At 39.1% G+C, this 11628-nt stretch overlaps 1 long non-coding RNA gene across 10 annotated transcripts in view; it reads right to left on the bottom strand.

Moving 5' to 3' along the window:
- Window positions 1-219: 219 nt before the first annotated feature.
- The window catches only part of LOC106026459 (uncharacterized), a 42587-nt gene continuing 31178 nt past the window's right edge, over window positions 220-11628 (bottom strand). For 7 of the 10 annotated variants that reach the window (XR_010046678.1, XR_010046681.1, XR_010046679.1 and 4 more), the window contains one exon: window positions 220-2959. This is a non-coding gene — a long non-coding RNA (uncharacterized LOC106026459). The remainder of the gene's footprint in view (window positions 2960-11628) is intronic. The other 3 variants (XR_010046680.1, XR_010046675.1, XR_010046676.1) reach the window with 3 other exon arrangements.

Raw genomic sequence — 11628 nt, 5'->3', positions numbered from 1 at the left:
TCACTCTCACACTGTGGAGTGTACTTTTTCCTATTTTTACTGGGCCCAAATTGCTCTGCAGAGTATGTTTCCTTTCCTGTTTTCAATAATACTTTGTTTTGCACTTGTCTTTGCTCAGGACAGAAATAACCTAGAAACTGTTGTAGGAAAATTCCCAACTCAAACATAAAGACCCTTCCCACCAAGGAAATAAGGCAGCATTTAATCTTCATGCTGGTGGACTGTTGAATCTTTATGCCAGCAGACTGTCGCAAGATGGTTCCCAAAGGCAACAGGCCTGAGTTTACAGAGAGCTTCATTTACACAGAATTTAGAAGTAGGAGCTACAAAGCAAGTGACAAAATATTGTGTAATTGGTTACATGCATTGAGTCTTATATTGACAGACAAGCTAGTCTTGATTTGTTGAAACAAAGGAATTGTTTATCACAATATAGAAATCCTCCAGGAACAAGGGGAGGGGGCCCTTACAGAGTGAGCATAGTTAAAAGTGTCCTTGACTAGCCCAGGGTACTTTAAGGGAGAGATAACTACTGTGACTCAGTGCTTATCAGAGATATACAGCTGGGCTTTAGACACTGTCAAGAGTCAATTCAATCCAGTAGAAGCAGAAGCTTGATCAGAGACTTCTAATTGCTCTCTATGAAATACCTGTAAGTTTGCAATATTTAATAAATGTGTTCTTACACTATAATTGTACCCCAACAAAACCATCTCCAGGAGAAGACTCCAAAATCTAGCACCACTACAGGATATTTAAATTATATTTTTAAGCCCAGTTCCAATCTTAGGTGTGCCAAATCTGCTGATGAAAATTACAAATGGTAAAGAAAACTTAACACATACATCTCCTGAAAAGCAACAAGAGCCAGCAAGAAAGTAAGCAACTATCACCAAATTTTATATGAAGTTAAGACAGTTTTACTGGAAAGAAGAAGACCAACAACTCCTGGGTTTCCAGGAGGGTCCTAAATTGGTGGCTGCTTGGTCTCTCGATCCAGAGTCACTTACAGATAAGCAGAGCACAGGAATTTCTCAGTTGTCCAGTAGCCACCTATCATGGGTGGCTCTGTGGATTTAAAATGACAAAATGGAATTTAAGCTCTCTAATCCAGTTTATTTTTGTTTATTTATTTTATTTTGCTTTGTCTTTTTTGAAACAAGGTCTCACTCTGCAGTTCAGGCTGGGCTTGAACTCACTTTGTAGCCCAGGGTGGTCTCAAACTCACGGCCATCCTCCTGCCTCAGCCTCCCAAGCGCTGGGATTACAGGTGTGTGCTACTACACCCAGCTTCCAACCTAGTTTAAAGGAAATGGGGTTTTAGAGAGAAAAACTGGTTATTTTGCATTTTATGTTCCTTAAACCTCACGAGTTTTGTACGGCCAGCAACTGCCTTTAGGAGGGAGTGGACTGTATTCCATGTTGCCTGAGGAAATCACTTTGGTCCAAAGTCCTGGTTCATTGTCTATTCTTATTTTAGTTCCTATTAACAGATCCTGCCAAACTCTAAGGGAACTCTGGGAGCCAAGAGGGCAGCTGAGTGAGGCACCGGTAATGCTACTGCGCTGAGGACACCTGCTGATGCTTCGAGCTTCCCTTCAGTTCTGGTGGCCCCATGGAGGAGACCCATTTACACTCACTCTCTGAGGACTGGAGTCTTGGGTTACATATTAACTAATATTTATTGAAGGCTCCCTATACATAGTGCTTTACTAAATACACATTAGTCCATTCAATCTTCATGTGCAGCCTTCTCCACATGGGAAGGCTACAATGAAAACCTCTGCGAATTTGCAGGCCAGAGTTATATCACTTAGGTAAGGACTTATTAAGAGATATCACAAACAAAAACTTAACATTGTCATACAAAACACTTCCCAAAGCTTTTGAAAGTGGCCCAACAATTACATACCACCATATTCTTGGTTGTGTGTCACTCTTTCTGGAGTTAGATTCCAGATTCTTCTCTAATCTGTAACAAAAATTATTCCAGGAAGTAAAAGTGAAGAGTGTGGGAGAAACTGCCCCTGCAGCGTGAGTTTAGGTTGAGTGAAAAAGAAAAAGAGGGTGAAAACAGGAATAAAAGTACACTGTATCTGGGAAACACAGCGTGCACTATCGTGGAGTTACTATAGCATGCTCTTCACTGCTGGGCTCTCCTTTTCTACTGTCCAGATCCCGAGGACAATGTCTACATAACTGGGCCTTAGAGGTTGTGCTGGGATCCCATGCCTCAGGCTGACCTGTAGACCACCCTATTGAAACCTTGCTTGAGTTGTCTCAGGAAGTCCACATGCAAGACTTTGGGAATTGTTCTGCACATGTGTCCAAGATCTTGTAACTAACAGATCACACCCACTTCATCAGCTAACTTTGCCATGCCCTACTCTCCTATCTCAAAAGAAATTATGAGGGGCTAGGGATTTAGCTCAGCGGCATAAGCACCTGCCTTGCAAGCAGGCGGTCGTGAGTTCGATCCCTGGTACCGATAAAAATGATAAAGACAAAAAAAAGAAAAAGAAATTATGAAATGTGAAAGATGAAAGGATAGATAAAGCTATGTCAAGTGAATGCGTACATAAAGAAAATAGAGTAACTTGATTTAGTCATTCCACAATCTAGTGTACGCATACAGCAAAACGTCATGCTGTACACCACAAATAAATATAATTGTAGTTGTTGCTTAAAATAAAATTAGGAGAAGCAGTAATGGGAATGTTGGCATGAACAAACAGAAGTGTAGCTGACTGTGGGAGACTTTGCAGCCAAGTGGGAGCCAAGACTATATAAGACCTCACCTCAGTGGTGGAGACCCTCTTGCAGCAGATAGAAGAAAAATTTTACTCTCTGTTTGCCCAGAAGTATTGATGATATGAGTAGTCCCATTGGTAATCTGGAGATCATGGCGATCACATGACACAGGCTGGGATAGAGGAACTGAAAGGTGAAAACAAGATACCTGCCACACAAAAAAGTTGAAGGCTGCTGATAAATTGCACTGACAGATTATCATTTTTTCAAGAGAAGATCAAATGACTTTTCACCACTAAGTACTATGTGTAGAGGGATTTTATATTAAAAAGTGTGCATTCTTACCACACCCTACATAGTTTATCCCCCAGTTTCTCAAACATGGTATCTTCACATGCTGGAACTTGGTCAGTTGTACTCTTCATTATTAAACACTAAAACCGGCAGTTCCTACATAAAACTGTCATTTTTTTTAGTGCATTTTTGTGAAGTCATTTCTTCTGCCATCATTTTGTAGTAGCTGCTGTTTCGTAAAAGTTGCTGTAAAACTTTTTATTAGATAAGTGGTAAATCCTTCAATTATTGTTAGACCTAGTGAAGTATATTTGTAGGGTCTAGGCTTCTTTCATTTTCATTTTCAGCACAAAATGACTGTCGAACTAAAACTAGTGTATTGGCAATAGTGTACTTTTCAAAAGGCTAAAACATTTAAAAGTTGTTTATTCAGTAACGTCTATCATTACTCGGTTGCCAAAACTCCGAACTGAACCATGGCTTCAGACTTAATTGTGTGGGATTTTAGCATTTTTTAAAAGCTGTGTTAGCATTTTTTAAAAGCTGAAAATAACCAAATAGCCTAATGTACTCATTACAAGTTTTGCATGAGATTCTAATAGTTCAGTAGCAGCCTACATTGTTCATCTGCAGTGGTTGCCATAAAAAAATCTGGCAGGATTTTGAAACAACTACTCCATCCTTTCTTTCAGCTGCTGATTGGAAAAAAGAAAAAGAGCTATGGAATATGCCAGTCGTTTGGCTAGAATATGACAAGTGAGTGGCAGGTAGTAGGCTCAAGTTTTTAAAAAAATATTCTTACTTTTCTAAATCCTTGCAGAGTAACAATTTCATCAGTGATGACAGAAGATGAGAGAGGCTTGCCACTCAGAAATGCAACATCAGCGGTGCTGGGCCAAAACCAGCACCTATGACCTAGAAGGTGAGCCATGTGGTTGTCACCGCAGAGCGATTTCATAGGACAGAAATGTGCATGATGGAAACAGTTGAGGGCTGGAGTGGTCCTTCCTAAAAGGAAATCCTCAATTAAAACTGTACTTTTTAAGTTTCCTGTATCACCAGGCTTGTCTACATTGCAAAGTTAATATTAAGTATTTTTCCTATTTATAAATTATATGAGGAACACAACACAGTCAGATTTTTCTGTAATAAATTTGCCAACATTGTTCTCCAGCTACACAGTCCTGCAATCGGGCAGATCGGTGAGACCTTAAAGTTGCCCAAGCCAGGCCAGCAGAAGCCTGCATGCGGGACACTTTCAAGCCTCATGAATGGCCAGTGGAAGTGATAGAGCAGCTCATGAATGAAAGGATAGTGGAGACTTAGGAGGAGTCGGCTTCCTTAAACATCAGACTTCAGAGGCAACCCACCCCCCACCAGCCAAAAACATCTGCCATAAATAAAGGTGCCTGAAATCCTGAAAATAAAACAATCAAATCAAATCAAATATAAAAGTTAGCTCTTTTTTCCCTCACTCCTCCCTTCTGCCCATTCCTGCTGCTGTCACTCCCAAATCGTCAATAAACTCACTACTTACTATCAGGTGTATGATTAGCAATTCTTCCCTTGTCATGCACAAGAAGCTACATTGAGTTGGCCTACTCAACCGTAACAGCTGGTGAGCTGAGCCAAGATGACTCTGTCAAACCCCAGCAGACTTCACCAAACAAGACTGGAGGCATCAGCAATTCAGAGACCTTGGAAGACCTTAGCAGAAGCAGGCAACCAGACAACTCAGCCAAAAAGGGAGGTTAGGAACATCTTGGAGTCAAGTGTGCCATCTCCCAAAGAAAACTTAAAGGTGAGGCACCCAGAAGACTGCCTTGAAACAATGGGTATCTAAAGTATTTCTTCTGAAGAATGCTGCAGTGCTCACTGTCCCTGAGCCCAGAGGGAGCGACTTGGAGTGCACACATTTACACTGCACCAAGGAAGGAACTCACAGTGTTTCTCCTACTGTGACCCAGGCTGCTTCTGCACCGTACCATATTGGGACCCCTAACCATTACACGTCCCCATCTTAAAGATTGTACCACTACTGCACATAAAAAGTGGCTACAAGACCCTTTCCCTTGTTTCTTGGAGTCTGGGTCCATTAGTACAGCCACAGCCCAAGCATGGCAGGGCTTGGAGGGTGCATATTGCCCGGGAAAGAGTTGCATTGTGAACCCACAGAATAAAGTGGATATTGCTGTCTCAGTAGGGAGGTAGCTTTTGACCCAGTGAAGTAGTTGCACAACTGAAGCATTTGCAGGAGTCACCGATGTTGCTATGGATGAAAAAGTGCATGGAGATCGCACTACTGCACCTATCTAGAACTCTAACCCACATGCCCTAATGAAACAAGCCCTTGAGATGCATAGATAGGTAAAAAAAACTTTCTCCTATGAAAACCCCTCTATAAAATCAGAAGAGATGACTGCTTCTTTAGATACACAGATATTAACAAAGCAAAACAAGATGTATGAATCAGCAGGAAACAGAGCAAAACTGAACAGCACAACAATTGTGTAATAGGGTATGGGTACTGCCAAATAATAAGAAATAATAAATACTGGTGAGACTGCAGAAAAGGAAATTCTTACAGTTTGTTAGTAGGGATATAAAATAATAGTTATTAGGAAATATATAATGGTTCCTAAAAATCTAAAAACAGACCAGTCACCCATCTTTCACTATACTAAACTAAATTCAGAATGGATTAAAGATCTAAGTATTAAAACAGAAAATTAAGTCTTCTGTAAGATATAGTAGGTAAAACTCTTGAAGATATTAATGTAGGCAAAGACTTTATGAACAAAATCCCAATTTCACAGGAACTATCACAAAGAATCAACAACTGGGATCTCACCCTACTGAAAAACTTTCGCAGAGCAAGAGAAACCACCAACAGAGTGAAGAGACAACTCACTATATGGGACACAATAACTTCTCCTCAGATTACTATTGAGAACATAGAAAAAACTAAAAAACAAAAATCAATCCTCCCAGATTTAAAGACCCAATCTGAAAATGGGGAATAGAAATGAATACACACTTCTCAGATGAAAAAAATACAAACAGCAAATAAATATGTGAAAAAATGTTCAGCATCACTGGTCATTCAAGAGATGCAAATTAAAACAACATTGAGATTGCACCTAACCTCAAAAAGAACAGCTGCCATCAAGAAATCAGCTAACAAATGGTGGAGGGATTATGGGGGGAAAGGAACACTTCTCCACTGTTGGTGGTAATGTAGACCAGTGCAACCACTATGGAAATCACTATGGATATTCCTCAAAAAACTCGAATTGGAGGGCCCCTTTAACCCAGCTATTCCCCTTCTGAGTATCTTTGCAAAATTAAAAACATCATACCACAGTGATATATGTGTACCCACGTTTATAACAGTGCAATTTATAATAGCCAAATCTTGGAAACAACCTAACTGTGCATTAACTGAGCAATGGATAAAAGAGATGTATTTGTATACAATGGAGTAGTATTTGACCATAAAGGGTAAACTGGAGACCTATAGGTAAATGGCTACAACTTGAGACCATACTCATAAGTGAAATAAACCAGACATGTAAACATCATATTGTCCACCAGTGTGAGAAGTTGAAAGAAACAATATATATGCATATATATATATATATATATAATAAACAATATATATACCATTGTTGCCCCTACTTATTATGTTTTGAAATTTGGAGGTTTTTCTCTTTTTTTTCCTGAGGCAAGCACTCATGCCACTGAGCTAAATCCCCAGTCTGAGGGTTTTTTCTCTTTAAAATAAAATATATTTTAAAAAATAAAATAGGTCAATCATATACAACACATACCAGTGCTCCCAAATATATAAAACAAATATTAATGGACATTAAAAGTAAAATAGACCAATCATATGATCCAGCAATCCCCTTTCTGGATATATATCCAGTGGAATTTAAATCAGTATATTGACATATCTGCACCTTCATCCTCACTGCAGCACTACTCACAATAGCCAAGACATGAAGTTAATTATAGTGGCATCAACAAATGGACAGATAAATAAAATATGGTATGTTCAATGCTTTCAACCATTAATCAAAAAGAAAAGCATGAGACCGCAGTGGGGAGAGAACCAGGACTCACCAAGAAGCAAGCCCTCCCTACAAACCAGCTCCATGCGTGGGCCACTGCCAGACGGGAAACAGCCAGATCCAATCCTTTCCCCATTGAGTAAGCCCCATTCACAGACTTCAGAGGGAAAGAATAAGGATTCACCAAAAAGCAAGACCTCCCTGCAAACCAGCACCATGTGCAGTCCACGGCTGGCAGGGGGACAGCGAGACCCCAACTTTTCCCCGTGAATCAGCACCATCTGCAGACTGTGGGGGCAGAGAACAAGGGCTTACCAAGAAGTAAGCCCTCCCTGTGAATCAGCGCCATGTGCAGGCCACTGCTGGTAGAGGGACAGCCAGACCCTAGCCCCTTCCAGCATGTGGGCTGGCAAACAAGAAGAGCCAGTCCCCCCACTGCTATCCCATAAGTGACTGACTGATCCGGAGAAACACAGGATGAGATGATAGCTGTCAGGGTGAAATGTAATTTGATGCTTGTAGTGTTTTGGTGTCTCACTGACCTTGCAGTTCTAGGACCAGTGGTCTGATCATCTATTCAGAGGATAGTAGCATGCAGTGTGGCATCTAGGGGGGGGGAATCTCCTTCTGAAGAAGGTAGCCATTGTTAATTCCCTATTATCTTGTTTTGAAGTCCTGTGTCATTTTCATTATTTTGTTGGGTTGAGTTTTGTCCTGTTTTGTTTTGTTTTTGTTATATTTGATGGCATGAGCAGCTATTTCAATGAGAGCAAGATTATATTATGGTAGCCATTTTGGATTTACTATTGTCGTGTTTTGAAGTCCTTTATTGCATTCATTGTTTTGTTTTTATTGATTCTATTCTGTTCCGTTTAATTTTTACTACGTCTGAGGGTATGTGAAGCTATTTTGAGGACAACAAGAGTCATTATGGTAACTATTGTTGATTTCATATTGTTTTGAACTCCTGTATCACTTAAATTAGTTTGTTTTGATTAGTTTTATTGTTTTATTTTCCTTGGTTTTATCCTCTTTAAAATTAAAAAATAGCTAGGCATGGTTTCTCACACCTGTAATCCCAGCACTCAGGAGGCTGAGGCAGGAGGATCCTTGTGAGTTCGAGACCAGCTGGGCTACAAAGTGAGCTTAAGATCTGTCTGAACTGCACAGAGAGACCCTGTCTCAAAAAGACAAAAAAAGGGGGGGAGCTTAGCTCAGCAGCATAAGCGCCTGCCTTGCAAGCAGACAGTCATGAGTTCGATCCCCGGTACCGATAAAAAGGAAAAAGACCAAAAAAACAAAGACCAAAAAAAATTTAATTAATTAATTAAAAAATAAAAAACATGAAATCCAGCCTTCAGCAATATGGATGAGCCTGGGAAACATTATGTAATGAAGTTAAACTGGAACAGAAAGACAAATAACAAATGATCTCACTCATCTGTAGAATATGATAAAAGTTGACACTACAGTGGAGAAGGAAGAACAATATCTACAGGAGCCAGGCAAGGTAGAGATGTGAATGTAAAGAAGTTGGGGAATATAAACAGACTTACAAATAGTAGGAGTAATTCCTCATGTTCTCTTGTACAGGAAGGTGTTCATAATTCATAAAATTATACTTTATGTTTCTAAATAGGTAGAGGAGAGAATTTTAAACTTTTTCACCACAAAATAGTAAACATTTGAGGTGATGAATATGATAGTCAAATCTGATCAACACATATCAGTTATTCTTCTCTGATTACTGAAACATAACTGCCCAAAACTAAGGAAGGAAAGGTTTATTTAGCTCACAGTCTGTGGAGGTTTCAGTCCATAATCTATTGGGTCCAAAGCAGAGTGGTTCATGGCAGAGGAACAACAGTTCAAGGTGGCAGAAGACAGCAAAAGCAACAAGATTTAAAAGGGAAGAGCATGAGAAAAGACTCTTTCAGTCCCTTATGTTGTATGTAGGCTACCCACATTAGGGTGAGTGTAGCACTCACACCCATAATCCCAGCATTGGACCATGAATCAATCACAAACTCTAGAAGCCTGCCCCCATGACTACATGAGCCTTTGTGAGAACATCTAGACACAAATCATAACAACACATACTGCATATATGTATAAAACATCACACTGAAAAAAACACAGTGTACCCCACAAACATGTATAATTGATGTCAATTTAAAATAAAATAGTATATCATAAAATAAAAACAATTAAAAACAAAAATATATTTTTTATAAAAAATGCCAAGGGAGTTGGACTTCATCCTCCAGACATAATGGGGTAACGTAATACCATATCTAGCTTCACACCTTAAACCACTCTTAGAAATAGGTAAGGTAAGCTGAGTGTGGAGGTGCATACCTGTTATCCCAAGCAGTAGGGTTAAGACTTTGAGGCTGTCCTGGGCAACTTAGTGAGCCCCTAGTCTTGAAACAAATAAACAAATACAGAAGCTTAAGATGTAGGTCCCTTAGAATATGCTGGGTTCAATCCCCAGGACCAAAAAAAAAAAAAATGGGTAAAACAAAATTTTCAGACACAGAAAAACAAGGACAATGCATATGAAAGTGATTACTAAGAAAAGAGAGCAAACAAAGTAAGTCCTACTATTGCCTTCAGCTAAATTCACAGAATTTCCAGGGCATGGTACTAGAAAAAATTACCCAAACTGAGCCCTATGGTTCCCCTAAATCACAAAGATAAAATTCAAAGTCCGAGGAAGACAGGGGCTTGAATTTGTGAGGCAGAGTACCCAAGGTGAGGCAGCTACTTAGCTGATCAGTAGGTGCATGGAAAGTGTGCCCATTGTTAATGTATCTATCACCTCTCATCTGTAGATTCCTGAAGGATTTTCCTTCTGTGAAAATAAACTGGGCCTTGTAGTTGTCCTGTAGAAAGGAATACTAGACAAAGATTTGTCAGTAGAGGGCGCTGGACAGACACTGTAAAGGAAAGAGTTTGCTTCCTGGTTGCTGTGCTTTCCCTAAGCTATTTCTCCAAGATGCTGAAACCCATTGAGAATTAAGGAATTAATGAATCCAGATATTACAACAAAAAAGAAAGACATCATGTGCTTCCCGAGGAAACAGCACACCACCTCCATACCTTGTCAAAGAAACCAAACCTGAAATCAGATGAGCCAGGTTGCAGAAATGGGGACAAAGGACCATTTACAACGGGTTGAATTGAATGATGCAGGAATGGACAGATTAAACAGATATGTAACCAATGCAATCCAGCAAAACGCTAACTTTAGAATCTAAATGTTGCACATGTGAGTGTCCATTATATAGCTCTTTTCAATTTTTTTGTTTGAAAATGCTTAATTTTTCTGTTTGTAAATGCTCATAATAAAATGTTGACAAAAGGTAAAAGTTTAAGCCTAAATTATGTTTACAAAATATATGTGAGATAAAACTATAAACTCTATAAATGCACCTTTCCATATCTGTATATTCTGTATCTGTGGATTCAGTGAATAATAAATCAAAAAGCTTTGTTTTATTGTTTTTGTACCACTGAGTATACATTTTTTCTTGTCATTTTTCCCCTAAACTAGAGTTTGATAACTATTTACATATAATTTGCATTGTTAGATATTATAAACAACCTAAAGGTAATTTAAAGTATATGGGGAGATATGCATAAGTTCTATGCAGAAACTGTATCACTTTATATAAGGAATCTGGTCACTGGTGTATTTTGATGTTCATAAGGGAATGGAGAACTGGGGTCGATCCCCTAGGATGACTGAGTACAAAGCAGTTACCTTGGAGAAAACAAGAGTGTTGTCAACGGGCAGAGAAGCGTGGAAACCTGCTGGGGCAGCTGGTCAAAGCCTGTTTCTTGGCCTGGCTGGGGTATACAAAGATGTGCCCCTCATTATACACTATAGTGCATATGTTCTCTATCTGGTTTTTGTATCTGTATTTTACAATAAAGAAAGTATTTTTTAATCTGTATCCTTTGCCTAGCAATTACACATATATGAGTGTATCCTAAGGTAATGATCATACAAGAGTATGCAGATGGTTGTACAACAGCTATCATTTATTGAGTGCCTACTATGGATTAGACTCTGCTTCAAGCACTTAACAAGACATCCCTTTGAAAAAACAACTATTGTAAAGATACCAAAATATACTGTGATACCTATTACTGTTATCCGGGTAACCTGCTGTGAAGTTCTGTACCAATTTCACTGTACGATCTTAGTTGGCTTTATTCTGTCTTGTTCTGTTGTATTTTACTATTTTCAAAATAAAATTAAAAAAAAAAAACAAGACATTCTTACAACAGCCCTATGTGGTACTGTTCTTATTCCCATTTTAGAGATGTGACTCAAAGGAGTAATGAATGTTCACTGAGCATTAGTAACACCAAACACTGAAATCACCTGATCGTAATTCAGTGTTTTAAAAAATTATGATCTATCCATACAATAGAATGCCAGATGCTATGTAAAACTACAAGCATTCTCTCACTCCTGTTATCTCTCTCTCTCTCTCTCTCT

This window comes from Cavia porcellus, unplaced genomic scaffold (assembly GCF_034190915.1).
Source record: "Cavia porcellus strain 051 isolate PalLab524CR breed Dunkin Hartley unplaced genomic scaffold, mCavPor4.1 scaffold_3, whole genome shotgun sequence".
Lineage (NCBI taxonomy): Eukaryota > Metazoa > Chordata > Mammalia > Rodentia > Caviidae > Cavia > Cavia porcellus.
Note: the sequence above shows the minus strand (reverse complement) of the source record. Positions and strands in the feature narration are given on the sequence as shown.